Raw genomic sequence first — 25,463 nt, 5'->3', positions numbered from 1 at the left:
ATCTGAAAGGAAAGGAAGGGTTGCATAGAAATGGTTCCTAGAAATTGACTGCTAAAAAACCTAAAGTTATTATCTCATACTGTTCACTGAATACATGAGTTTAGTACAAAGAGGTTAATGTAAAAAATTAGATAATAAGAAAATATAAGTGCTTTCAAGTGTCTAGCTGAAGAAAACATCTGCTAACTAAAAATGAAGACACAATAGGCAAGGTTAAAGGGAGAGCTACTTTTTAAGTAAAAAAAAAAATTTTGTCCTTTTCAGAAAATGATATGAGCGCAACGAGAAAGGATGTCAGGGAATGGCTGAGGGTTACATGCAGAAAATTGCCATACAAGCTCCCAGATGGCAAGCGCAAAGAGCATAAAAGGTTAAGAAAGGGGGCATTCCTAAGGAAACCCTAAGTGCCTAAAACCACACACTAAACAGCAGTCCTCATGAGTAAGCCTTAACCCTGCTGCCCTCAGCATCAACCCAGTGAGTGAAGGCTTTGGCAGGCAAGGTCTTGAAGCTCTTAGAGTTCCTCAGAGAGTGAAGCACAGCTCACCCCACACTGAGACTCCCAGGACTTGGCTCCTGAACAAGATATCCTAATGAACGAAGAGAGACCCAGGCCTTCCTGTTAAATCTCTACCAAATACGTTTGATGTACCTGGCATACAATGAAGAAAACAAATCCCAATCTGACACTAGGGATCACACTAAAAAAGTCTCATTTTACTGTTGTGCTGCAAACAACATCTGACAGAATATATGAATGTATAAAGATGGGCAGCCATGACAGCTGAGAGCAGGGCAGAAGACAAGGCACTCAGTCCTGGGTTAAACTCCATGGTGGGCACAGACCCCATACAGCACTCACACTGGGCACCTGTGTCTTTGTGATATCTATCAGTGTACTTGACTCCACTTCATCATGAAATAGTTGACATATTCAAGAATAATCAAGAGCACATGACAAACTTTATCAACTGTGAGATTTAGAGACCTTAGAAACACAGAGACAGCCACTGTGATATACCCCATCCATCATTCCACAGGCTTCTTCCCCAAATGGGAAATTCTGATTGACTCTGGCATGCTCTTTAGCACAAAGGAGGCATTTTTTCAGAGTGGGCAACACCTGCTTCAGGGCCCTGAGCACAGAGCTCCAAGCTATGTTAGAATTCCACAGCTGGAAACCTGAGGCAGGCGACCCAGCCCAGGACCTCAACTTAGACAAGTTTATAGAGCTGCTTTAGTGACTCAGTGGCAGGAAGCTACTTCAACCTCTTCACCCAGAACCCAGAGGCACAGCCATCATTATTGACAGAAATGAACATGCTGAAGGAGAAAAGCCAGAAGCATCCATGGTGAGAGTTGGCTTTTGGAGCTTGTACTGCAAAGGCTCCTTACTAAAAGGAGCACTGACTACTTGGAACCACTTGTATGTTGCTGCTGGTTTTCCTTCTGTTCAAACTTGTGCTAAGAACATAAAGTAAATAAGCTTCATACCACACAGAAGCATTCGAGGGCCTCAGCAAGAAAGCAAGGGACACTGAGGCTGGACCCCACATGCATGCCATTGAGGTACTGTAGACAGAGAAGATCTAGCCATGTATCAAAAGCATATGGAGGCGTCCCAGATCTCAACCAGGCTGGGGAGGCCAGTCAAACAGGCTTGGTTTGGACATCAGCAGTTCTGAGTTTAGTATGAAAAAGCTAGTAGGGAGGGACGGAGGGAGGGAAGGCAGCACTGGAGACCCTGCCCTCCAATACCAATACAGAAAGCAGTTTGTATGCAGGAGCTGCTGCACCTGCTTCACAGACCCACACTCCAATCCTCACACATGTCAGTATTCTTACTGAATCTTCCTTATAGGCAAGGACACAGAGACACAGGTTAGATGCTGCCCAAGGCTGGATTCCACCCACCTGGCAAATCTCCACAAAACCCCCAGACGCAAATCAGAACATTCTCAGTGCAGGCCCTCAATGGCCTCAGTCGCTCTACTATGAAAGACAATAGTCTCCTCAAGGCCAAGAGCCCTAGTCCCACCTCTCTGAAAGAGAACAAGCCTTCTGGTTCAAATAAGAGCTTTACTAGGAGAGAGAGAGAGAGAGAGAGAGAGAGAGAGAGAGAGAGAGTCAGAGTCTGTGTAGGGAGTCTGTTCCTCCAGTTCTGAGTATGAGTTTGTGGGGGAAGCAAGTTCCCCATATGAGCTGGCTTACATGTAGGATTGAATTTTAGTTGTCAGATCTGCATGGCAAGTGCATTTATCCACTGAGCCGTCTCTCTGTTATATATTTTAATCATGTTACATGGTTTAAGACCTGCCTGTTTTGTCTATGATTTCCTGACATGAACCGCTATGGAGCAGCACAAAGGTCCAGCCCTAGGTTAAACAGGCAGAGGTCACAAAAGCAGCACACTGTGCCTTGCCCTGGACTGACAAGCTCTTAAAATAAGCAAGCTTTAGTCCTGAAATCTCTCATTTAAAAGCAGATTTCAGGGGCTGGGAAGAAGGGTCAGCACTTAAGACCACTGGATACTCTTCAAGAAGGCCCAGATTCAATTCCCAAAACCCACATGGTATTTGACAACCATCTTTAACTCCAGTCCCAGGAGACTTAAAGCTGTCTCTGGCCTCAGAAGTACAGGGCATGCATGCGACACCTAGAGTGAACATTAAAGTAAGACACTTAAATATATAAAATAAAAAGTAAAGCTTAAACTGCAAAATTAATTAAGCTGGGTTGAGGATGTATCCCAGTGGCAGAGAACCTGTCGATTCTCAGCGCACTGCCACCTAGTGGCAAGGGCTTTAAACACAGAGCCATGAAAAGCAAGGCACTGGTTGCCTGCACTGAGAGGAGGAACAAGCTGATCAGGTCTTAGAAGCCCTCTGACTCCCCCAGAGAGGATCCAGTAACATGAGGGAGTAACAAAGGACACAAGCCAGTGTCTGCAAACAGAATATGGACAAATAAGCACGTGCTGACAGTAAAGCACTGCACACACATCAGCAAGCCCTTCAGAGGGGGGAGTACAGAAACTAACATGACAACACTTCAAATGTGTGTGACCCTTTGCATGTGCACCTGCTACAGCACGCATGCAGAGCTCAGAGGACAGTTTGCCAGAGTCCTTTCTCTCCAGCAGTCACGTGGGTCCCAGGATCAAACTCAAGATTATCAAGGCTGGCAGCAAGAGCCTTCACCTGCTGATGCCCTCACTAGCCCACATACAATGACTTTTGAGAAGAGCTGTTTTAGTTTTACATGTTGCCTGATTGGTTGCCTGTATGGATGTATGTGCGTAGTGTGCATGCTGTGTCCCTGAAGGCCAGAAGAGAGCATGAAATCCTTTGGAATTTGAGTTACATAAAAGGTTGTGCGCTGCCATATGGATGCTGGGAATCAAACCTGGGTCCTCTGCAAATGGCCTTAACCTCTGAGCTGGCTCTCCGGAAAAGGATTTTTAAGTCCCATGTTGATTCATGAAGAGCACTGGAAAGACTTTGTCTAGGAAGGTGAGCTCTCTCAGGCATTTTGGCTCAACTGGGCAAACCTCCCCTCTTGTTTTCAGATGTTCTGGTTCCTCCCTCCCCTGCTGCTGTTGTCAGGGCTGCGTGTGCTCCTGAGGGAACTGAGGAGGATCACAACAAGCATGGCCAAGGTAGAAAGAGGGGCCGTGGGTGGGGCTTGCTCGGACGAAGAACTAGTAGAGCCAAGCTGAGGTGGATATTCCTGGACCAAGACAAAGCATTTATTTTATGCTTTTTTAAACAGTTTCTTTGTTTGATCATTAAAATTTTTTAGAATATCCACCACTGTACTCTTTGTTGATTATCTCTCTTTATTCATGTTTTTAAATAAACAAACAAACAAAAAATCTGTTTGAAAACTAGGACCTTTTATTCATTCATTCAACAAGCTCACTGAGAGTAGTATGTATTCCACAGAAGCTGGTAGGATGAGAAACAACACACACATACACACACACACACACACACACACTTGACTGTGATAGACAGCAGAGACGGGAACTTAAGCACTGTAAGAGGTAAGATGGTCCATCAGTGTCTGGAAACAGAAGGAAGGATGACCCTAACTCAGTTTTCTAAGCACTTCAGAACGATAGCATCTGAGCCGTCTCAAGGCAGCTAGGGAAGCAGGAGGTGTGCATGAATGATGTGGGCCTGGGTAAAGCAGGGCTAACACTCCTGAGCAAGAGGCAGAACTGACACCAAACAAGTTATAATGACCAGGCACCATGGCTGCTGCCCTCACAGGTTCCTAAGCATCACACCTGGCTAAACTTAAGTTTCTAACCTATTCATCTGGCTCTAGCAAGTTTTTTTTTTTCTTCCAAGGAAGCCAACATCTCCTGCCTGTCTCTAGCTGCCAAACGTACCCTTATCTTTCAAAACCCATCTTTCTCTGAGATTTCTGTTCTGCTCTCCCAGAGCCTCATGGGGTCCTGTTGGCACCTCTATCTAGGGGCCTGCAATGCTGTTTTCAACACACATTCCAGTCCAATTGGTACCACAGGCTTGGGAAAGAGAGGTTGTCTTACCATCTCTTACCTTCCCTGGAGTAACTGCAAGCTATCCTCACACTTGATTCAAATTCAACAGAAAGGAAAACTCTCTTATAACTCTTACAGGTTTCCTTTTCACCTTTTTACAAAGAACAAGAGAAATTCTGTTTTTTCACAACTTGCTTTCTTTTCAAGTCATAATATACCCTCAAAACTAAAAGCATGACACTGGTATGTACTTCAAAGAGAATGGCTCAATTTGGTAACCTTGCCAGAGCCTCATACTGCTATGGGCTTTATCCCACAGATAACATGTCATTTTACAGCCCATGGTAACCTGGGGCCTTCTAGAGTCTTAGGACACCCAGAAGGGACAGCGTAAGCAGCAACAAACATTACCACTGTAGGAAGAGTCCTGGAAAATTCCAAGGCAAGCTCAGTTGAATTTAAATCAGTTAAGAAGCTGATCTTCACATTTTGAAGCTAATTTTCATGGTTTGTGCAACTGAATGACTTTGTCTCCCCAGTGTACCTCTCAGATACATTAAAATGTTTGACCTCCCCTTTCTTGAGTCCTTCTAGAAGTATCCAATCTGTTAGTCTAGAGTGACTTCCAGAGGTGGAGCTGTCTGAACACTAAGCAGATGAAATCCCTGTGCCCCAAAGCTAAATTAGCCACTTCCTCTTTTGTATTTTTGCATATTTGTCTAAAAAATTTATGACATTATAATATCATAACCAGAACTTTTATTTGGCTATCACTGATATTGATAAATTAGCTGAATCACCTGCAAGTAATTTTTAGTTTTCAACCCTGGATATGAGGTTGAAAATTGGGCTTCTGTTCTTGACAACATCATAAATTACCATGTCTTCCTGATACCTCCCCAAGTTTACACAGATGATCCAAGCATAAAACTAATGTATAAGCTTCACCTACATTTACCCCAGAAGAGAAAATAAAGAAATGCTGCCGCCTCCTCCTCCTCGCAAGTAAAAATACAGCAGCACACACTACAAAGCCCAGGAAGGAGGTGTGTTGCACAACTTTTAAAAATGGATGTCAGGAGCTAGAGAGATGACTCAGGTTCAGAGCACTGGCTGCTCTTCCAGAAGTTTGGTTCCTAGCACCCAGATGGCAACTCACAATGCTCTATAATTCAGTTCCAGGGGATCCAACACCACCTTCTGACATGACAGCACTAGGCACACAAGTGTCACAGAGACACAGATTCAAGCAAAACACTCAGACACATTAAAATAAATCTTAAAAATATTTTTAAAATGTGTTAGACGTTTGCATAAATGGGAACACACAAAAGGTTTTGGCAAGAAGACTTCAGTGTCATCAAGTTGTGTACTGTCTGGGTATAAACTGAAGTTATCAGTGACAGCCTGACATAGGGTTGGTAGTAGAACATCACAACTTTCCTAAAACAAAGCAAGAAGTACAGCAGGACATGTGCTGAGGGAAAAGAAAAACTCAATGACTAGGCAGGTACCTTGACTTGGTTTACATACAGAAAGCACACACAAGGTACAGTCACTACCCCATGCCATAATTATTCTACCCCTATCCATACACAGCATGAGAACACTACAGTTCCTAAGGAAGGGCAGTCATCACTCTTTCCCAAATGTCTGAGATCGTATGAAATCATCTGTTCCCAAATCATGACCATGGCCACTCCCACTAGTATTGATGAAACTAGAAGGGAGACAGACGCCAAAGGCTTGACAAGTTATGCAAGTTGTTGCACTGAGAGGTTTTCAGTAGTGTTGCTTCTAGATTAAGAGTTAAAAGGCATCTTAAGAGACAATGAGGAGCAGAGACTGAAGGAAAGGCCATCCAGAGACTGCTCCACCTGGGGCTCCATCCCATATACAGCCACCAAACCTGGATGCTATTGTGGATGCCAGGAAGTGCTTGCTGATGGAAGCTTGAATGGCTGTCTCCTGAGAGGCTCTGCCAGAACCTGGCAAAGACAGAAGTGGAAGCTCACAGTCAACCATTGAATTAAGCTTGGGGGTCCCCAGTGGAGGAGTTGGAAAAGGGACTGAAGGAGCTGAGAGGGTTTGAAGCCCCTTGTAGGGAGCAACAGTGTCAAAAGGCCAGACCCCCCGGAGCTCCCAGGGACTGGACCACCAACCAAAGAATACACATGGAGTGACCCATGGTGCTGGCCACATATGTGGCAGTGGATGGCCTTGTTGGACATCAGTGGGAGAAGAGGCTCTTGGACCTGAGGGTGTTCGATGTCCCAGTATAGGGGAATGCCAGTGTGGGAGGACAGGAGTAGGTGGGTGGGTGGAGGAGCACCCTCATAGAGGCAGGGGTAGGGGGTAGGGCGTTTCCAAAGGGGAGTCCTGGAAAGCAGAAAACATTTCAAATGTAAATAAAGAAAATATCCAATCAAAGAGGGAGAGAGAGGGAGAGGGAGAGGGAGAGGGAGAGGGAGAGGGAGAGGGAGAGGGAGAGGGAGAGGGAGAGGGAGAGGGAGAGGGAGAGGGAGAGGGAGAGGGAGAGGGAGAGGGAGAGGGAGAGGGAGAGGGAGAGGGAGAGGGAGAGGGAGAGGGAGAGGGAGAGGGAGAGGGAGAGGGAGAGGGAGAGGGAGAGGGAGAGGGAGAGGGAGAGGGAGAGGGAGAGGGAGAGGGAGAGGGAGAGGGAGAATGAATGAGAATATGAATGAGCACATTTGATACCAGGATAACATGATCCAAAGCAAAAGAAATGGACCCAACTTACATGTGTACTCACAGTGCTGTCTGAATGGGAAGAAATGTCCTTACACGTGTACTCACAGTGCTTTCTGAATGGGAAGAAATGTCCTTACACGTGTACTCACAGTGCTTTCTGAATGGGAAGAAATGTCCTTACACGTGTACTCACAGTGCTTTCTGAATGGGAAGAAATGTCCTTACACGTGTACTCACAGTGCTGTCTGAATGGGAAGAAATGCCCCTACAGGCTCAAGTTTTGAGTTCTTACTCCTCAGTGAGATAATACATCCCTAACAAAGAGCCAGGGTGCACTAACTGCAGTCTGAGTGTGTTCACCTAAACCATGCCTCTGCAGTAACACAGGGTTAGTGTCCTATCTCCACCTGAAGCCCACAGGAACTTAGCAATATCTGAGCATAGCAACAGAGCAAATCTGAAATTACAGAGTTTCTTTTATTTCAATCCATGATTTAAGCCATGAAATAATTTCTAACTTGCTAGAATCCACAGTGACCTCCATCCTAAATGGAAGAGTTCTTAACGTAGAAAAGGGACCCATAGAAACCATGAGCCAAGATACACCTTTACCATACCGCAAAGCACGACTCACAGGGGTCCCTGAGAACTATACCTCCTACACCAAGGAACACAGAAATGTCTTGAAAATAGTTCAAATCAGGGAGTAGGGGGTATATCTGAGTTTTCCTTATAAACTGAAGCCCTAACTTTCAGCAACATGAACTTGCTATTCAATACTCCTTTAAGTGAAGGTCTGTGTTGACACACTACATTGCGGATACCCCTTATGAAGACTGCAGAAGTACCAGGGGTGAGTAGGTTTAAACAAATCTAATTTCCCCACTCTCAGCACAATCGATACTTGGCTGATAATTCTTTATGGTTGAGGGAGTCCTAAGTATCCCTCCCCTCTAACTGCCAGTACAGCTCAACTCCTCCAGGTTACAACTATGAAAACTATCTGCAGACACTGCCAAATCACCTTGGGAGGAAACTGCCTCTACACAGGGGCTTGCATTTAAACATGCCTGCAGTCTGTAGCTACAACTGCTCCTCCTTCCTTCCTCCTCATGCACCCTTCCCACCCACCCCTCCTTTTTGTTTGTTTTGATGGTGGTGCTGAGGACAGAACCCAGAGCCTCCCACACAGTAAGTAAGCTCTCTACCATGGAAACACTTAGCCAGCACTGAATATTCTAACATCTGGATATTCTAACATGTCGGTAAATAAAGCAAGGAGATGTGTGTGACCAGTATGGAAATAACTGCAGGAGTCACAACAGTCTGCAAGAGCTAAGTCACACAACACATATCAGTATAATTTTCAGTTATATGAAAACAAATAGAATAAATGGTTAAAAAGACTAGAAATATCTGTAGGTCACTGAAACAGAGATCACGTTAGGGAAAATCTATGAAGCTGGATAGGCTGATACACCTGCATTAACTTTTTTGAGACTACAGTGATACATTATTTCTTTAATTAGGCAAAGTGAAAGAGTAGAGAATTGTAGTGTTCAGCAGGCCAAGTCCTAGCTACTAACCTAAAATATTTTAAACCATGTCATCCCTCTCTGCTTTCTACTTCCACAAAATATAGATGGTATAATTACTTCATAGCATTGTTACAAAATGAAGTGGGGTCTGTGCATGTAAAAGGCCAGCAGGGTTTGTGGCTCATGGCACATCCTGATTATCAGTAACTGCTGTAACTGAAGCCTCAGTTTGGGCAGGGCTGGGATATGGCCTGACATCAAGGGAACCCTGCTCCTCCAGTCTTTGTTTTCTCCATCTCCTGCATCTCCTGCATCATCACAGAGGCTTGCTATTGAGTGCTCTGATCTGACAGTGGGAGGATCATTGCTAGGGTATGATTCATATTCTATCCAGTCAAATATGAAATGAATGTATGAAGAGACTCAAGAGGAACTGAGTGTGAAAATTGATTCATGTACGTCTGATTTTCTCATGTTGTGATGTGTACACATCTCAGTCAGAATCATCTGAGTGTTGTTACCATGACAATAATAAAGTCCCTGCCTAGACCATGAATTGAGGCCAGAACTAGCCTTTCCAGAAGAACCACCAACAGTCCTGCAATGCCCCAGCACCGACACTCAACACCCTAGAACTTGCCCACGTCCCAAGCTCTACATGGAGGAATAGCCTACATGAGATAGCAGAGAGGAACATTTCAGTCATGCTATGGATCCCTAGCTCTAGCTAAAGAAATTCCATAATCTGGCACAAAATTCCAGCAGGAGTCAGAAAAACACCTCCCCCTCTCTCTGCCTCTGTCTCTCAGATGGCAGATGGGGTTGGCATTGAGAGACAGAGTTTCTCTATGTAGCCCTCAATGTCCTGGAATTCACTTTGTAGACCATGCTGGTCTTGAACTCAGAGATCTTCCCACCTCTGCCTCCTGATTGCTGGGATTAAACGTGTGTGCTGCCACCTCCCTGACAGTTTCTTTCTCTTTGAAATAGAGAAAATATCAGCTATCAACATCAAGAGGGTGGAAAGAAACCAAGTACGTAGTTCACAGGCTCATGATCTGGCTCATAGTAGACACAAAATGCACACTAGCTTCTATAGAGAAGTACCAGCACTGATCCAATGGCTCTGAGACAGGCCAAACACCTAGAAACTAGCAGGAGACGCACAGTGTGAGTTCTGCCTAGTGCTCTGTGTGCTGTTAGCTATTGCCTGTACTGAATATTTCCCATTTTCCAAACTAGAGATGATGAGGTCTTTATAGTCTGTCCCTAGGTCCATCCTTCCCAAGACACTAGAGGTAGCATGTTTGTCACTACTGCCACAGGTTCAGGGTATGCACAGTCAACGGGATCCTTGTAGTGTTCTCCATAACATCCCTTGGCTCAATCTATGGCTTTCTCTTGTGACTTCATATGCAAACACCACAACCTAGGCCATGACTACTTCAAGAGGCCCAGCAGCCATACCTCTGAGTTCAGGGACTTCCATGGGGAAAGCCCCTAGGCAATGAAAGGCAAAACATTTTTTTTTTTCATTCTTTGTTTCATTTTGTTTTCTTTTGTCTTTTTTTCTTTTCTTTTTTCAAGGCAGGTCTCATATTGTAAGCCAGGATGGCAGGGAACTCACCATGTAGCCTAGGCAGGCCTTTAAGTTGCTGTAATCCTTCTGTTTCAGCCTCCCAAATGATGAGATAACAGACACAAGACACCAGCCCATGCCTTTAAGTCTAATACTCAGTGAGCCCTATTGTCCCTAACAGTTAACTATTAGAGCCTGGAAGTTTTACACAGCAACCATCTCAATCTGTTTCTGTATAGCTCAGCTTTGTTTCCTACCTGTGTTCCAGCCCTCACCCATTCTCTAGGACTTTTTAACCCACTGCCCCTCTTCCTAACAAATAATATTCCCTTTCTTGTCTCTCTTCTGTAGCCTAACACATCCTAGCACTGGTTTCATCTTACTGGACTTCCAAAATTAAAACTGAGACAGGGATGTGGCTCAGTGGGCAGAGCCCTTGCCTCCATGTAGGAGACCCTAGGTGGGATCCCCGGCACTACATAAAGCTAGGTGAGCTCATGTGTGACTGTAACTGCAGAGGGATCAGAAACTCAAGGTTATCCTCATCTACAAAGCGAACTCAAGTCCAGTCTGGGTAATATGAGACTTTGTCTCCATATAAACAAACAAAAACCGACAAAATGGGCCAGGTGGTAGCGGCACATACCTTTAGTCCTAGCACTTGGAAGACAGGGAAAGGCAGATCTCTTGAGTTTGAGGTAGCCTGGTTTACAGAGTAAGTTCCAGGACAGACAGGACTACAGAGAAAAACCCTGTCTTGAAAAACAACAACCAAAAAGACAAAACAACCAGAGTGATGTCATGTGTTCCTATAAATTTTTAAAGTGTATGACAAAAAGTTACTAATGACACATTAAGTGGTTCACAGGAGAATGCACTCTTGACTTTGGCATGGAATTTTCTTTTGGTAGTGCATTATTCAAATCCTCAGCATGCCAACTTAAAGGGTGGAACTAATTTTTCCAGTCACTCTTTGCAGCTTGGCATCCCTGGCCAACACTAATTATTGCAGACAGATTCTGTGACTTTTCCTTCAAAATCTTGACTTCAATTTTCCCCCCTTTTAAAATTTATATGTCCCACTGCAGCTTAAATGAAATGACCTACAGTAAAAACCTAACTGGCCTGGTATTTTTAGGCCCTCTTTCATGTGAAGTAAACACTCAGAAATCCAGAGCCTTGAATCAGTTAGGCTAGTAAGCAAGGTAGAGGCTGCCTCTCTGTACTGCCTCCCCATGGCCACTGTTTACACAGCCCACCCAGAGCAGGTGCTGGCAGAACACAGCTCCAAACATAACAAGGTCTGCAGTCTCTACTTTTGCTTACAGAACTTCTGGCTTGCTCACTCAGTTCCAGGAGGGAATAAGAATTGATTTTTCAAAAGCCAAAATCAAAAGGCATATTAGCTTGGATGCAACAGTACAAACGGGTACAAGCACAGGAAGTAAAACCTGTTCAGAATAATGTGCACAGAAAGACAGACCTAGAAGCTTGCATTCTACTGACGAAATGCATGAGAAATCCATGACAAAGCATGGAAACTCAACTCTTTGCAAACACCCCAAAGAATTCTGCCTACCTCCTTTTCTAATGCCATGAGGCACTGGTCTTGTGAGCCCCAATTCTTCTAAGTCCACTCTGGATCCTCTCCTCCCCAGTGCCCACATAGCTGGCACAACTTAGACATCACACTGTAAATGAAGGTGCAGAGACACCTCGAACTAGACCACTACATGGGTGGAAACAGTTTATTTGACGAATCAAACTGTCGGGGGGAGGAGGGGAGAAGGCTCAGGGAGGGCAGGTGACAGAGGGCAGTGGGAGAACCCTCGACAGTTTTATGGGGACAGGTATGAACAGGAGGAGGGATGGGAACCCGAACAGCCTGGGAGTTAGCATAGGGGTTTTGATTCATTACAGAATGTTTGGGTGAATCAGGAACTAGATGTCCTGTGCCTAAGGTAGTTGACTGTAAAGGGTGGACGGGGTTGCCTCACAGGATTTCTGAGGAATGCCAAGTAAGGTTTTTGTTTATCTAAAAGCAATTCTTCTGCTTACCTGGTCAAAATCCAGCCTGAGCCAAGCCTGGGCTGTCATTTTGGACACTGTCATCACCACTGTCATTTTGGAGCCCTATTTTGGACCTAACACACGCACAACAGATCCCACCATGAAGGCTTCTATTTCTAACCAAAATGCTCAGGGGCTTAGCACTACACAGCCACCCTAGAATGCTTCCTTGGTTCATTTGTTTGTCCCCTGGGCTCACTGTTCCAGCCACAACATCATTTGCTGTTGTTCTTTCTGCTGCCATGAGCTTCATGTTTGCAGCCCACAGGCTGGTGCTTCTCACGTAAGGCTTCCCATTGTTATCACAGGACAAATGATTGAAGACAAATTGTGGACATCTCCCCCATTTCTAACTTCCAGTCGCAATTTTGATGTACATCCAGGAATGGGACTCACTACCCTGAGCTGGACATGGAAGCATGATGCATTATTATACTTATGAGGGGTGTATCATTTTTTGATCATTTTCCTTCTGCTAGAAGAGGGGCTTCTTCTCTTTGGTGGGAGTCTTCTGATCATCTCACTCTTGAAAGTTTCCCTGTTACCCAATCCCCATGTGAAGACATTCCTCTTACTTTCTCACATATATTACTTCTCTTAGTGGGCAGCAATACACCCAAGTGCACAGTGCACCAGGAGCTATGAGAGGCACTTGTCTTAGATACAGATGGCATACACTTACACTTTCCTACCAAAATTGTATGAAAAACACACCTGAGTGAGTTTACACCAGCATATAATATCCTCCTTGGGTTCTGCCTCCATCATTCTGATGGATGTGCATGGTGGCTGGCCATGGTGGTGTTTTCTGTCTCCTCCTTCAGGGCTAATGACACTGAAGATCTTTTGTTTGTTTGTTTGTTTTTGTTTTTTCCAGACAGGGTTTCTCTGTATAGCCCTGGCTGTCCTGGAACTCACTTTGTTGACCAGGCTGGTCTCGAACTCAGAAATCTGCCTGCCTCTGCCTCCCGAGTGCTGGGATTACAGGCGTGCGCCACCACCGCCCGGCGACACTGAAGATCTTGTCAAGCACTTTGCTCCATCACTTTGCTCACATTTTGTGAGGTATCTGCTTGGACTGTTTTTATTAAATACTTAGTTCCCTTGGCACCAAGCTCTTCATCTGGCATGTGTCTGAACACTCTTCCTCCTCTGTCTCTCCTTGCTCTTCTTGGGATCCCACACTCACCTTTCCCTCTCAGGTGAGCCTTCTTTTTACAGCTTCTGTTTGTGGCACCAAGTCTAAGAGCTCCTGATCATTTTATGTATTCTTCCCAAGAGCTGAGCCCCATCCTGCCTTGGTTTAAGACTATGCCTTGTGGCATCCCTAACAGTGAGTCCTAACAGTGAGAAGATTTTTATGGAGCCTTTTTCCTAGCAGGAAGCCCCTGCTAGAATCTTCTATACAGCAATACCCCCTCTCTGTGGGCCTGAGACCTGTGCTGTTCTTATTGTCACACCTCCCAAGTGAGAGGGCCCAAAGTATGACACAAGAAACGCATGCTATTAAAATTATTTTTCTCATATCTTTTTTCTTCATATTATAAAGGCAAAATACATTTTCCCTGGAAAAAACAGGATAAAATGCTGTGGAGACAACTAAATTGATAAAGTGCTTTTCACATAAACATAAGGACCTGAGTTTGGATCCCAAGCACTCAGGAAACATGCCATGTGGGGTGACTTATACCTGTAACCCCAGCGTTAAAGAAGCTAAAACAAAAGGTGCCTGGGACTCATTGACAGCCAATCTAGCTGGCTGAGTTCCAGGCTCTGCATGAGACACTGCATCAGCTATGAAGAACAGTGATAGAGGAAGACACCCAACATCCATCTGTGGCCTCTACATGTGAGCCTCCCTCCTCCCTCCATCCCCCCATCTCACAAACACACACGCACACACAGAATGAGCATCCCTAATCAGAAAATTGCAAACTTGAAATGCTTTTAGCAACAATGTAACATTTCAAACAAAAATTTCTATACATCCAACTTTTTTTAATGAAAAAGTTACTTAAAATACTGTCTAGGGCCAGGAAGATCAATCAATGAGTAAAACACTTACCACCCAAGTGTGATGACCAAGTCTAGATGCTCAGAACCCACATGCTAAACCAAATTTATACAACAAATCCCCTTTCCTAAGTGTGGTTCACTCTTTCCTTCTGCAGCTCCTTCAAAGCAATCTGCTAACAAAATTGTTATTCCCTTTTTTCAGCAAAAGTAAAGAGACAGATTCTGTAGAAACTACATAGGGAAGGTAGAACAAAATATTCCTGCTACCATATAAGGCCTGTAAACAATGAAACCCATTAATTTAGTGCCTACTGATCTAAATTTGTTCTTTTATGAATAACAAACAAACACCAAATACTAATACTAGCCAAGATGCAGAAAGCCACCTACCTAGTCAGCAGTTGATTTATTTCTACATGATTGGTAACAGCAGTCTAAAGGTTTCCACATTTTAAAAGATTTCCAGAAACCAAGTCCCTTGACGTACTCAAAACCTCAGCTTGGTGACCCTGCATGCCATTCCACATTAGGGTATGCACCTACATCTTGATAACTTAAAGAAGCATTTGCAAGTATACCCACATGACAGAGAATGCACGTGGAAGAAAACTGAAAACCTCAGAGAGGCATTTGATAGACTCTGCCAGCAGCACTCTCATCTGATCCCCAAGCAAACAGCCTACGATGGCAATCACAGAGAAAGAGGAAACGTCTTCTCTACTACATACATGATTGGCTCCAGGGGTGCTGCTTACTTCCCAGACCGCTGGAAAGATAATACAGCAAGCAGAGAGGCCTGTCCCCAATAAAATCAGGCTTTCCCAGCTTTGGGGCAGGACAGTGGCCCAGCCCTGACATTAGTCAGCATCAGTGATCCTGCTTTAAATGTTTAGTAAGACACTAAGACAGAGAGAAAAAGGCATTTGCACAAGATCTTATATCATATTTCCTAATGATAGAACTTTATCTCATGGGGCAGTGATGCTTCTTTCAAGTCATAAGCAATTATATTCTAAAAGTAGTATTTGTAAAACAGGATAAATTTGAAGTATATATGTTTGAATTTTTTAAAAGGGCAAAACCAATAATTATGTTGCCAGATGTTTACAAAAACTACAATAGGAGCCGGGCGTGGTGGCGCACGCCTTTAATCCCAGCACTCGGGAGGCAGAGACAGGCGGATTTCTGAGTTCTAGGCCAGCCTGGTCTACAAAGTGAGTTCCAGGACAGCCAGGGCTACACAGAGAAATCCTGTCTCGAAAAAACAAAAACAAAACAAAACAACAACAACAAAAAACTACAATAGAAAAAATTTAAATAGCAGTTGGAGCTGAGTACAGTGTTTGTGTAACTGAGATAAAAAGGTTCCAAGTTCAAGGACAGCCTAGATTGCGGGGTTTGGTGGGGGGGATGCATGGTTCCACTGGCTGGCATGTGTCGAAGTCTATTTTCAAATGCATAATTCTAGGGGCTAAGTAACTTAGAAAAGAGTTTTCAGTTCACAATTGGAGGCTAAAACTACAAAGGGTATTTGTGGGGGTTCTTTTAGCCACATTACCTCACAGCATATGGCTTCGTGTCAGAAGTATGAGTGACAAGGACAGGGAGTCAGAATGACTAATTTAGGTCATTTGAGGTGCCAGAAGCGCCCTACAGCCCCCACCTCTTAAAGGTCTACCTCCTCCCAACTCAGCCATACTATGAACCAAGCTGCCAACAAATGAGCCCCCAGGATACTTACAAAAAACACATCACACCCTACAGCAGCATGGCAGAACATATAAAGATGGCAAGCTACCGTGCTTGTCAAAAGCTATGTCATAAAATGTAGAAGGGCCAGAGCCATAGTACCAACTGCTTATGAAAATAGCAAAGGGTAGCAATTATGAAGCCTACAGCCCTCCACTGCAAAGGGTAGTGACTATAAAACTCACGGCCCTCCACTGCAAAGGGTAGCAACTATGAAGCCTACAGCCCTCCACTGCAAAGGGTAGCAACTATGAAGCCTACAGCCCTCCACTGCAAAGGGTAGTGACTATGAAGCCTACAGTCCTCCACTGCAAAGGGTAGTGACTATGAAGCCTATACAGCCCTCCACTGCAAAGGGTAGTGACTATGAAGCCTACAGTCCTCCACTGCAAAGGGTAGTGACTATGAAGCCTACAGCCCTCCACAGCAAAGGGTAGTGACTATGAAGCCTACAGCCCTCCACTGCAAAGGGTAGTGACTATGAAGCCTACAGCCCTCCACTGCAAAGGGTAGTGACTATGAAGCCTACAGCCTTCCAATAAACTTACAGGACACTGACAGCTCTGTTGAACAGATTTCCTTTATAAAAAGATACATGTTTTAAAGGGTACAGAAAGCGACTAACATCACCTTACTGTGGGCTATCTCTCTCTACCTTTTATAGACTCACTTGTATAAAACCCTCATGGTACTGACAGAAATTGATTTGAGCTGCAGTAGAAGACAGAGGTTAAATAAGAGCAACTTTTGTATTTTTTTAGTTTCAGGGTCCCAAAGACCTCTGAGTCTGCAATGTACATTACCTAGTGATAAATATAAAGGAGCCCTCAGGCACAGTACAAAGCACAGTAAGTACTCCCACCTAGAGCATCTGTGGACTGTAAACATCACCAGAGACAGGGAGGCACCACTGTTGATTACAAAATAGAGTTAGCACAAGCTAATGTGTTCTTTACAGACCCTGGTGAGGGCCATTAATTTCAAGAAGAGGAGTCTAAACTCACATAAAATATCCAGCACTTCAATTTCAAGAAAATTCTACCTCTTCCCTACCCATGCCTTTCTATGGCCAGGGTCTTTCCTATAAATGGGACTCTAACTGTATAGAGGCCTGGATCTTCAGGAGGACACAGTTAAGCTAACTAGACCCTGGCAGCTGGGGAAATGTTCTCAGAGTGTCTGTGAGAGCTAACTTTCCCAGGGTCTCAGGCAGGACACTCCAGGACCACACACAGTAGCCTAACCTGAGGCTCTAAAGGTCTTCCAGACACAGTTTCACGGGAGGGTTGATGCCAGTGTCTCAAGGCAGCTCTGAGATCCATGAGCGAGCGAGCACAGGAGAGGAGCAGTAAACACTCCTCATCAGAGCGTGCTGACTGGTAACCTGAAGAGAGTGTTGAGTCCTTGCATTAGACACAATGAACAGACTGCACATGCTTGCTCACTCCGTTGAAAAGCAGCCCTTCATTTCATAATGGAAAGACAAATCCAAATGCTGGTTACATTTGACATTTTTAACTTGACCCAGCTGTACCCGCACCCTTGGCCAGAGGGTACCCTATCAAACAGCCCAGGTCCCCCAGAATAACAGGACTCACAGAGAATAGAAGAACCCAAAATAGCTCTAAAGCATCTTCAGTGAAGTAGCTTGGAGCTGAGCTCAACAAGTGTCATCAGAAGAGAGACTCCAGGAGGTTTATCATGAACAGAAATCACCAAAGCATTTGAGGTTTGTTCTTGATCAATAAAACTCTCCCAAATCCATGTAATGGGACTAGGCCTCATGTGGGAACTGATTCATTCCAAAATATATGACCATTCTTTCTCTTTATGCTGGTCTGACAATGATTTTATAATTTATAATTATAGACAATGTGTCTATCTAGACCAGCTTACAGAAAAAGTACAGTTTGCACTGATTTTATTAGGGATTCAATTTTGTGATATACAACCTGGCAAGCCACTCTGCTTTATACCTTTTCTTTACTTTATTCAGTATGTGTAATGATGGCATGGTGCATCCCAGGCCAGCCCGCCTCAAAAACCAACAACAAAAATAAAAAAGACTACTCAAGAACATAGTAGGCAGCAATGACAACAGTTGAAAACAAGGAAGAAACAAGATGTCTCAGAAAAGTACTAGAGAAAACAAGAGACCCATTTAACGCTTTTCTGCTGTTGCTGTTTTGGGGGTTTTGTTTGTTTTGTGCTTTTGTTTTAAGAAATAAGTAAAAATATTTAATTCACTCTGCTGAGACTGAGAAGTTACCAACTGCCAATGATCACAAGGTCAACCCAGCTTTGTGCAGAAGGAGACATTAGAAGTGTTACATTTTATTTTAAAGCTGGACAGTGAAAGCAAAAGCAAAAACATTCTAGAAGATTCTGCCTGGTAAAAGCCAATCATCTAAATAACAAACATCTAAAGAGAAGGCTCTAGAAAAAAAAAAAAAAAAAAAAAAAAAAAAGGAAAGGGGAGGTTGTCAAGGTTAAACAACCAAAATGACAGCCTGAAAAGCCAGAGAAGAGTGGTCACTTGTGCTCTTTTCTCACAGACCCTCTCCAGGAACTGGGCTGAGCCATCTGCAGGGCTGAAGCCATGACCACCCACAGCATGCTGATGAAAGAGTGTTGCACTCCAGATTTGCCAGTATGGTCTGCGCCATGCTCTAGTCATTACATTTTCAGTCTTTTATAATCTGTTGCATGTGTTGTGGCAAGTCCCCTACATTGCCTAACAGCAACAAAAAAGGAACAGGAATAGCAAGTTATTTTTAATGTGTACAAATATCTAGAAGACTGGATACTTTTAATATTATACCTTGACTTTCACAAAAATTGTTTAACTTGACTTCTATCTACTGCTGAAATAGAATGGGGGTCCACTATGAAGTCCCTTTTGATCCCTATAAGAAGATATACAACACAAGTTGTTGGTTAACCCAAGTTAACCAATCCCTTAACAAACAGCTAAGATAAAGGTTGAATGTGTACAAAAAGAACATTTACCTTTCCATCTATCCAGTGATCAAGCACACTGGGGACATCAAAGGGCAAAGCAGTTAGAAATCCTACATATCTGCTTCACCTTCTAACTTTCCTTCCATGAGAAATCTGCCTCCTATTCTAATTTTCTTCACAATAACAGTAACAGGCTTTAAAGAAACCCTTTTCGAGCTCATCAACCCAGGTATGGAATGTAACTGTCACCACGTACATTGGAACAAGTACTGAAGCGAATGTGTACCAAATAAATGGGACACCTAACCCTGGCTCTGCTCACCATAAGCAGGTCTTCTCTGAAGATCAACAATGCCATCAAGGTGGGAAGAGGACCTTCATATTTCATTTTGATGACAAGTCAGCTCAGATCCAGACAAGAAAGAAAGACCCAAGCCTCCATCTACGCCAGGCTGCATAAAGACCTCTGTCTTGGGAGGGACATGTGAGGGGGCTGCCAGGGACCAAGGTCACTATCACAAAAGAAAAGAAACTCAAAAGGAAGTAAACAATCACATGCATTTAAAAAAATAAATAAATCCCCCTTCAAATAATAAAGCATGTGACCTTTGAAAGATCTTTTTGGAAGGCATGAAAATCATAAATAAGGCCGCTATGGATGAACATAGTGGAACACATGCCCCTGTGGCATGGTGAGCCATCTTTTGGGTATATTCCCAAGAGTAGTATAGCTGTGTCTTCAGGTAGATCTACTTCCAATTTTCTGAGAAACCATGTTGATCAATGGAATAGAATTGAAGACCCAGAAATAAAACCTTACACTTATGGTCATTTGATCTTTGACAAAGACGCCAAAAATATACAATGCAAAAAAGAAAGCATCTTGAATAAATGGTGCTGGTCTGTCTGTATGTATGTAGAAGAATGAAAATAGACCCATATTTTTCACTTTGTACAAAGCTCAAGTCCAAGTGGATCAAGGACCACAACATAAAACCAGATACACTGAATCTAATAGAAAAGAAAGTGGGAAAGAGTCTTCATTTACACAATGGAATATTACTCAGCTATTAAGAACAAGGACATCCTGAGTTTTGCAGGCAAATGGTTGGAATTAGAAAATATCATCCTGAGTGAGGTAACTCAGACCCAAAAGGATATGCATGGTAAGTACTCACTAATAAGTGGATATTAGTAAAAAAATGAAATAATAATAATACAGAATACACAAGATACAGTCCACAGAACTCAAAAAGCTCAACAAGCTGAAGTGTCCAAGTGAGGACGCCTCAGTCCCACTTGGGAAAGAGAAGAAAGCAATCACAAGTTGGGAGGGAGGGAGGGACCTGAGAGGGAAAGTGGGGGGGGGGGGGAGAAGGGAACCTGATCTGGTATTGGGTGAGGGAAAAGGACTGAAGCCCTCAGGGCCAGCAGAAGAATAGAAACCTCAGGAAATAGGTTGGGTGCACCAGAGACCTGGGAGGTGAGAGACTCCCAGGACTCAAAGGGAGGGACCTTAGATGAAATGCCTGACAATAGGGAGAGGGAACTTATAGAGCCCACCTCCAGCAGGAACCCACCTCCAGCAGGAAGACAAGAGCATCACGTGAGGGATGGGGTTGCCATTCCACAGTCACATTTCTGTCCCATAATTGTTTCTGTCTGAAAGAATTACAGAGATGGAAATGGAAAGGAACCTGAGGAAACGATGGTCCAGTGACAGGCCCAAAGTAGGATCCAGCTAAAGGGGAGGTCCCAAGGCCTGACACTATTACTGAGGCTATGGAGTGCTCACAAAAAGGGATCTATCATGACTGCTCTCCAAAAGACCCAACAAGCAACTGAAAGAGTCAGATGCAGATATTTGTACCCAACCAATGGACAGAAGCTGCTGACCCCTGTGGTTGAGTTAGGAAAGGCTGAAAGAAGCTAAGGAGAAGGGCGATCCTGTAGGAGCACCAGCAGTCTCAATCTGGACCCCTGAGATCTTTCAAACACTGGACCACCAAACAGACACCAGCTGATATGAGGCCCCCAACACACATACAGTAGAGGACTTCCGGGTTAATGTTCATTCAGAGATGATTTACCTAATCCTCAAGAGACTGGAGGCCCTAGGGAGTTCAGAGGTCAGGTGGGGTGGAGGTTGGGGGCATCCATGTGGAGACAGGGTGGGGTAGGGAGGAGGTGTGGGATGTGGAGTAGTCGGAGGGTGGATGGGGGGCAGGGAATAGAAAATAGAGTGTAAAAATAATTAAAAATAAAATAATTTTTTTTTAAAAAGCATGAAATTAAAACAAGACTGTGTCACTTCTGTGACCCTGCTGCCTAGGACAGAGGACAGCCTTCTATCTGGAAAAGCAAGCCTCCTATGAAAGGCTATGTGCTGAGCTTAGACAAGGAGTGAGGCCTTCTCTTCTACACATACCCCAAAGGCCATACGTATCCCCAAACCACAAGACTCAGACTCAGAAAAACAACTCAGACTTGTGTTGGCCTCCAAAAGAACTGCCCCTCTCTGATTTTCCCTTGCTGTGACTGTCACAGTGTCATCACCAGAGCCACATGACCTATACTGTCTTCCTGGAAACTGAAAATTATGCTTAGGGCCCTGTGATGCACACTTCAATACACACAGGACACACTGACATGCACATCAAGCTACTAAACTTTAGAGTCCCAGTTATTAAAGGACAGGGTAGCTTACTAGCTTTTAGACATCTTATCCATGTTCTGAACTTGGCAAAAAATTCAACACAGTTAAAACCTGAAACACTTTTAGGAGTATGTATGCATATATACTTTTTATTTAATTAACTGCTATTTACTTGTGTGTGTGTATACGTGTATTTGTTTATTATATATATGTGCACACACATATGTATATATGATTTGTTTGCATGAATGTGTATGTGAACAGGTGTCAAGGTACACATATGGAGATTAGAGGTCTAAAGTGGAAGCTTCTGGTTTCTTTGGAAAGTCAGTTATGTCAAATGTTTTGCTGTGGAACACGGGTGAAAGGGTGTTTTACTAAGCAAACACATAAGTGCTGGCTTGGTTTGCCTTACTATTCTTCACTAATGACGTGCCTGTATTGGTTCACCTTACACTGCATTCCTGAGCTCTGCTTGTGGTGCTTGCCAAAGAACTTCTCATGGGGTTCCTTTGCTACTTTCACAGCAGCCTCTTGCTGGTTTATGTGTGGTGACTGCCAAGTGGACTGGACTGCAGGTGCTGGTTCATGTGTGATGTCTGCAGAGAGGACTGGACTGCAGTTGCTTTATTTGGTGTTGCTACTGGACTGAATTGCTGATATCATGACAACAAAGACTGAACTCACCCCCCAAAAACGACTTTGAAACAGATGTCCTTTCCCCATGTCCTAACAACTTTTCTCTACTACCGTCTCTGGTGCATGGTAGACTACAGGAGAGGTTGAACACTTATGAAAGTAGGTTGAGAAAAATGTATGCCGACAGAGGTCACTTTCCAGAAGTTGGTTCTTTCCTTCCACTATGTATAATATTCTATTTTATTTGGCACAAAAAATTTTCAAGTCACAGATGCAATTTCTATCTGTGAATCTTTACAACAGAGAGTGGATTCTAAATATCCAGGTAGGTTCAACAGGGAAAGCCCTTTAAGGTGGAAGAGGAAAGTAGGGCATAAAACCTTAGTGGCAGCCTGAGCATTTGATGGCTTTGGAGACAAAGGACAGGGCAGCAATCCAAGGTATCCAGGTGGCCTGTAGCACCTGGGAAGGGAAGGCAGATTCTAGGCAGAACACAGATCTGTTGACTAGAGCTTTTACCTCAGTGAAACTCATTTTAGACTCTTTCAGAACTTCAAGTTTAAGGGGGAAAAGGCTGTTGTGTCATTTGGGCCACTGAATCTGTGGTTATTTGCTGCAAGAGGAAGCCCTTCTCACTGGTATGTCTCTTCTTTCCTACTGCTCTGGGCAGAGTAGCCAGTCTTTTACCTCCCAGCACTACATTTCAATTCCTGCAGTACGGATGAAGGGATGAAATGGCACCAAGCCTCCCACCTGAAACTCTGCTCGAAACTCCAGCAGCACAGCCCAGACCTGCGTGACAACACATGGACTCCAAACCTCAGGTCACTCAGACAAAGTCCACATCTCTGCCAGCACCCTCATCTCACATCCTACAAACCAGCACGCGGCTCTCAGATGCATGGAGCCTGCATGTTCAGACCATCATTCACAACTTAAAAAAATCTAAACATAGACTTATATACTTCATTAAAAATTAAATCTGAATGAGTAATAGACCCAATTAAAAACAAAAAAATTAACACACCTAGATGAGAACCTCTGGTTTGGTAATAACTTTTAGATACTATCATGAAAGAACTGACTTAATAAATGTCTTTAAAGTTAAATTTCTCTGCTATGTGAAGGATATTATTTAAAAAGTGAGAATAGCCCCCAAACTAGAAAATTATTTGCAGAAGAGATAATATATGCACAGTTAACCAGAGTGTACACTGGACTTTTAAATTCAACAACAACAACAAGCCAACTCAGGAGGCTGGAAAGAGTTCAAAGTATAAAGTACCTGTCAGAGTCCAGATCTCCAGAACCCATGTATATGCCTGGTGGATGTAGTAAACCACCTGTAATTCCAACAATAGGAGATGAGATCACAGAGGAAGCTGGCTGGCTAGCTAGACTAAACGTATCAATAAACTTTGGGCTCAATGGAAATACCCTGACTCAATGACTAGGTTAGAGAGTGATCAAGGAAGAATTCAGAGATTGACCGTGGGCGTCTACATCCACACAGACACGTGCACACGCACCTGCACACACATACATGCCTGCAAGCACACACACCAGGAAGAAAGTCAACAGCTCAGCTAAAAACATACCGAAGATCTGAATGAGCTTCACAGAGGAAGACAAACACATGATGTTAAAAGGTGAAAGATGTTCCCTACCATACATAATCAGGAAAATACAGATCAAATGAAGGGCTATGGTTGGGTGTAGGATGGAAAGGCCTTACTCAGAACCCTGAAGACACATAGCAACAGGCATGAGCATTTGTTTGCTATGGGTCAGTATGAAAAGGTGGAAGGGGACCTTTGGGAGTCAGTGGGAAGTTCCTTACACAGCTAGCAAAACACATCTTAACTGCAAAACCTAGCTCTTACATTCCTTAATACTGACCCAAAGGATGTGAACATGTGCCTGCATAAATACCTACATACAAACATTTACAGCTATTTAATTCATAACTGCCAAACTTGGAAACAACCATGATAGTCTTTACTAGGAGAGCATATGAACCATATATCCAGGCAGTAAGATAATATGCAGCACTTGCCAGGGAACCATGGAGCCACGGGGCGGGGAATAAGCACATCTGAGAAGGTGCCACACTGAGTGATTCTTACTCACGGCTGAGGAGTGGAGGGGTGAGTGGACAGCTCAGGGTGTCTGTTAGGCATGCACATCAGCCATTTTCCAAACGTTCAGAAGAGCCTATGTGAACTCCCTTGTAAACAATGTCCTCTGGGTGATGACATGATGATGCTGGTTCATCAACTGTAACTGACATGCCAATCTGCAGAGCATGCCTGACCATAGCAGAGGCTCTGTATGTGTTGGGGTACAAGTGGAACACAAGAACATAGAAAATCTTTGTATCTTGTACTCAATTTTTCTGCAAACCTAAAACTGGTCTAAAAACTAAACCCTGATTTTATAATCCTGAGTATAAATTACAACACAACAAAATTAGGCCAGCCTGTCTGTTGATAATGCCCCTATTTCTGTAAATAGAATCTCAATTGAACACCTAGGACTCATCCTTTTTCCTCGTCCTGCCCCAACATGCCCCTCCACCAGTCAGTGTTTCACTGAAGGATGTTTCTAACATACATTTTAAGCACTGGGGTTAGGAGATGGGCACTCGGGAAGCAAGGATATTGCTTCTCCAAGAGTTGCCCTTCACTATTTTTACAACTATCAAACACATGGTTGTGGCAAATTCTGAAGTTATGATCTTCAAATGGTAACCTACATAGAATCTTTAAAAGATAAAACAATTAGATTATACATTGTTTATGACAAAACCAATCTGTGGTAATACTATTTTTAAGAAAGACAGACAACATAGACAAATAAAAGCATGCACATCAAATATACATATAAAATATAATAAAATCTGCTACTCTGTACACTAGCATATGTCAATCAACTTGTAAAAAAAGCAACAATAAAGAAAAACCTTTCTTTCAACATAGAGTACAGTAGCCAGGAAAGTATGGGACATGTCACTAATGACAACTTCCTAACACTGAA

The 25,463-nt window shown here is 43.6% G+C and overlaps 1 protein-coding gene across 5 annotated transcripts in view; it reads right to left on the bottom strand.

The window, feature by feature from the left end:
* Fancc (FA complementation group C) overlaps window positions 1–25,463 on the bottom strand; it is a 119,739-nt gene that overhangs the window by 51,140 nt on the left and 43,136 nt on the right. The gene's annotated exons all lie outside the window — the stretch shown is intronic.

The sequence above is a fragment of the Mus caroli genome, unplaced genomic scaffold (genome assembly GCF_978045245.1).
Source record: "Mus caroli unplaced genomic scaffold, Mus_caroli_1 scaffold_15, whole genome shotgun sequence".
NCBI lineage: Eukaryota > Metazoa > Chordata > Mammalia > Rodentia > Muridae > Mus > Mus caroli.
The sequence above is the reverse complement of the archived record's forward strand: the minus strand, read 5'-3'. Positions and strand labels throughout refer to the sequence as shown.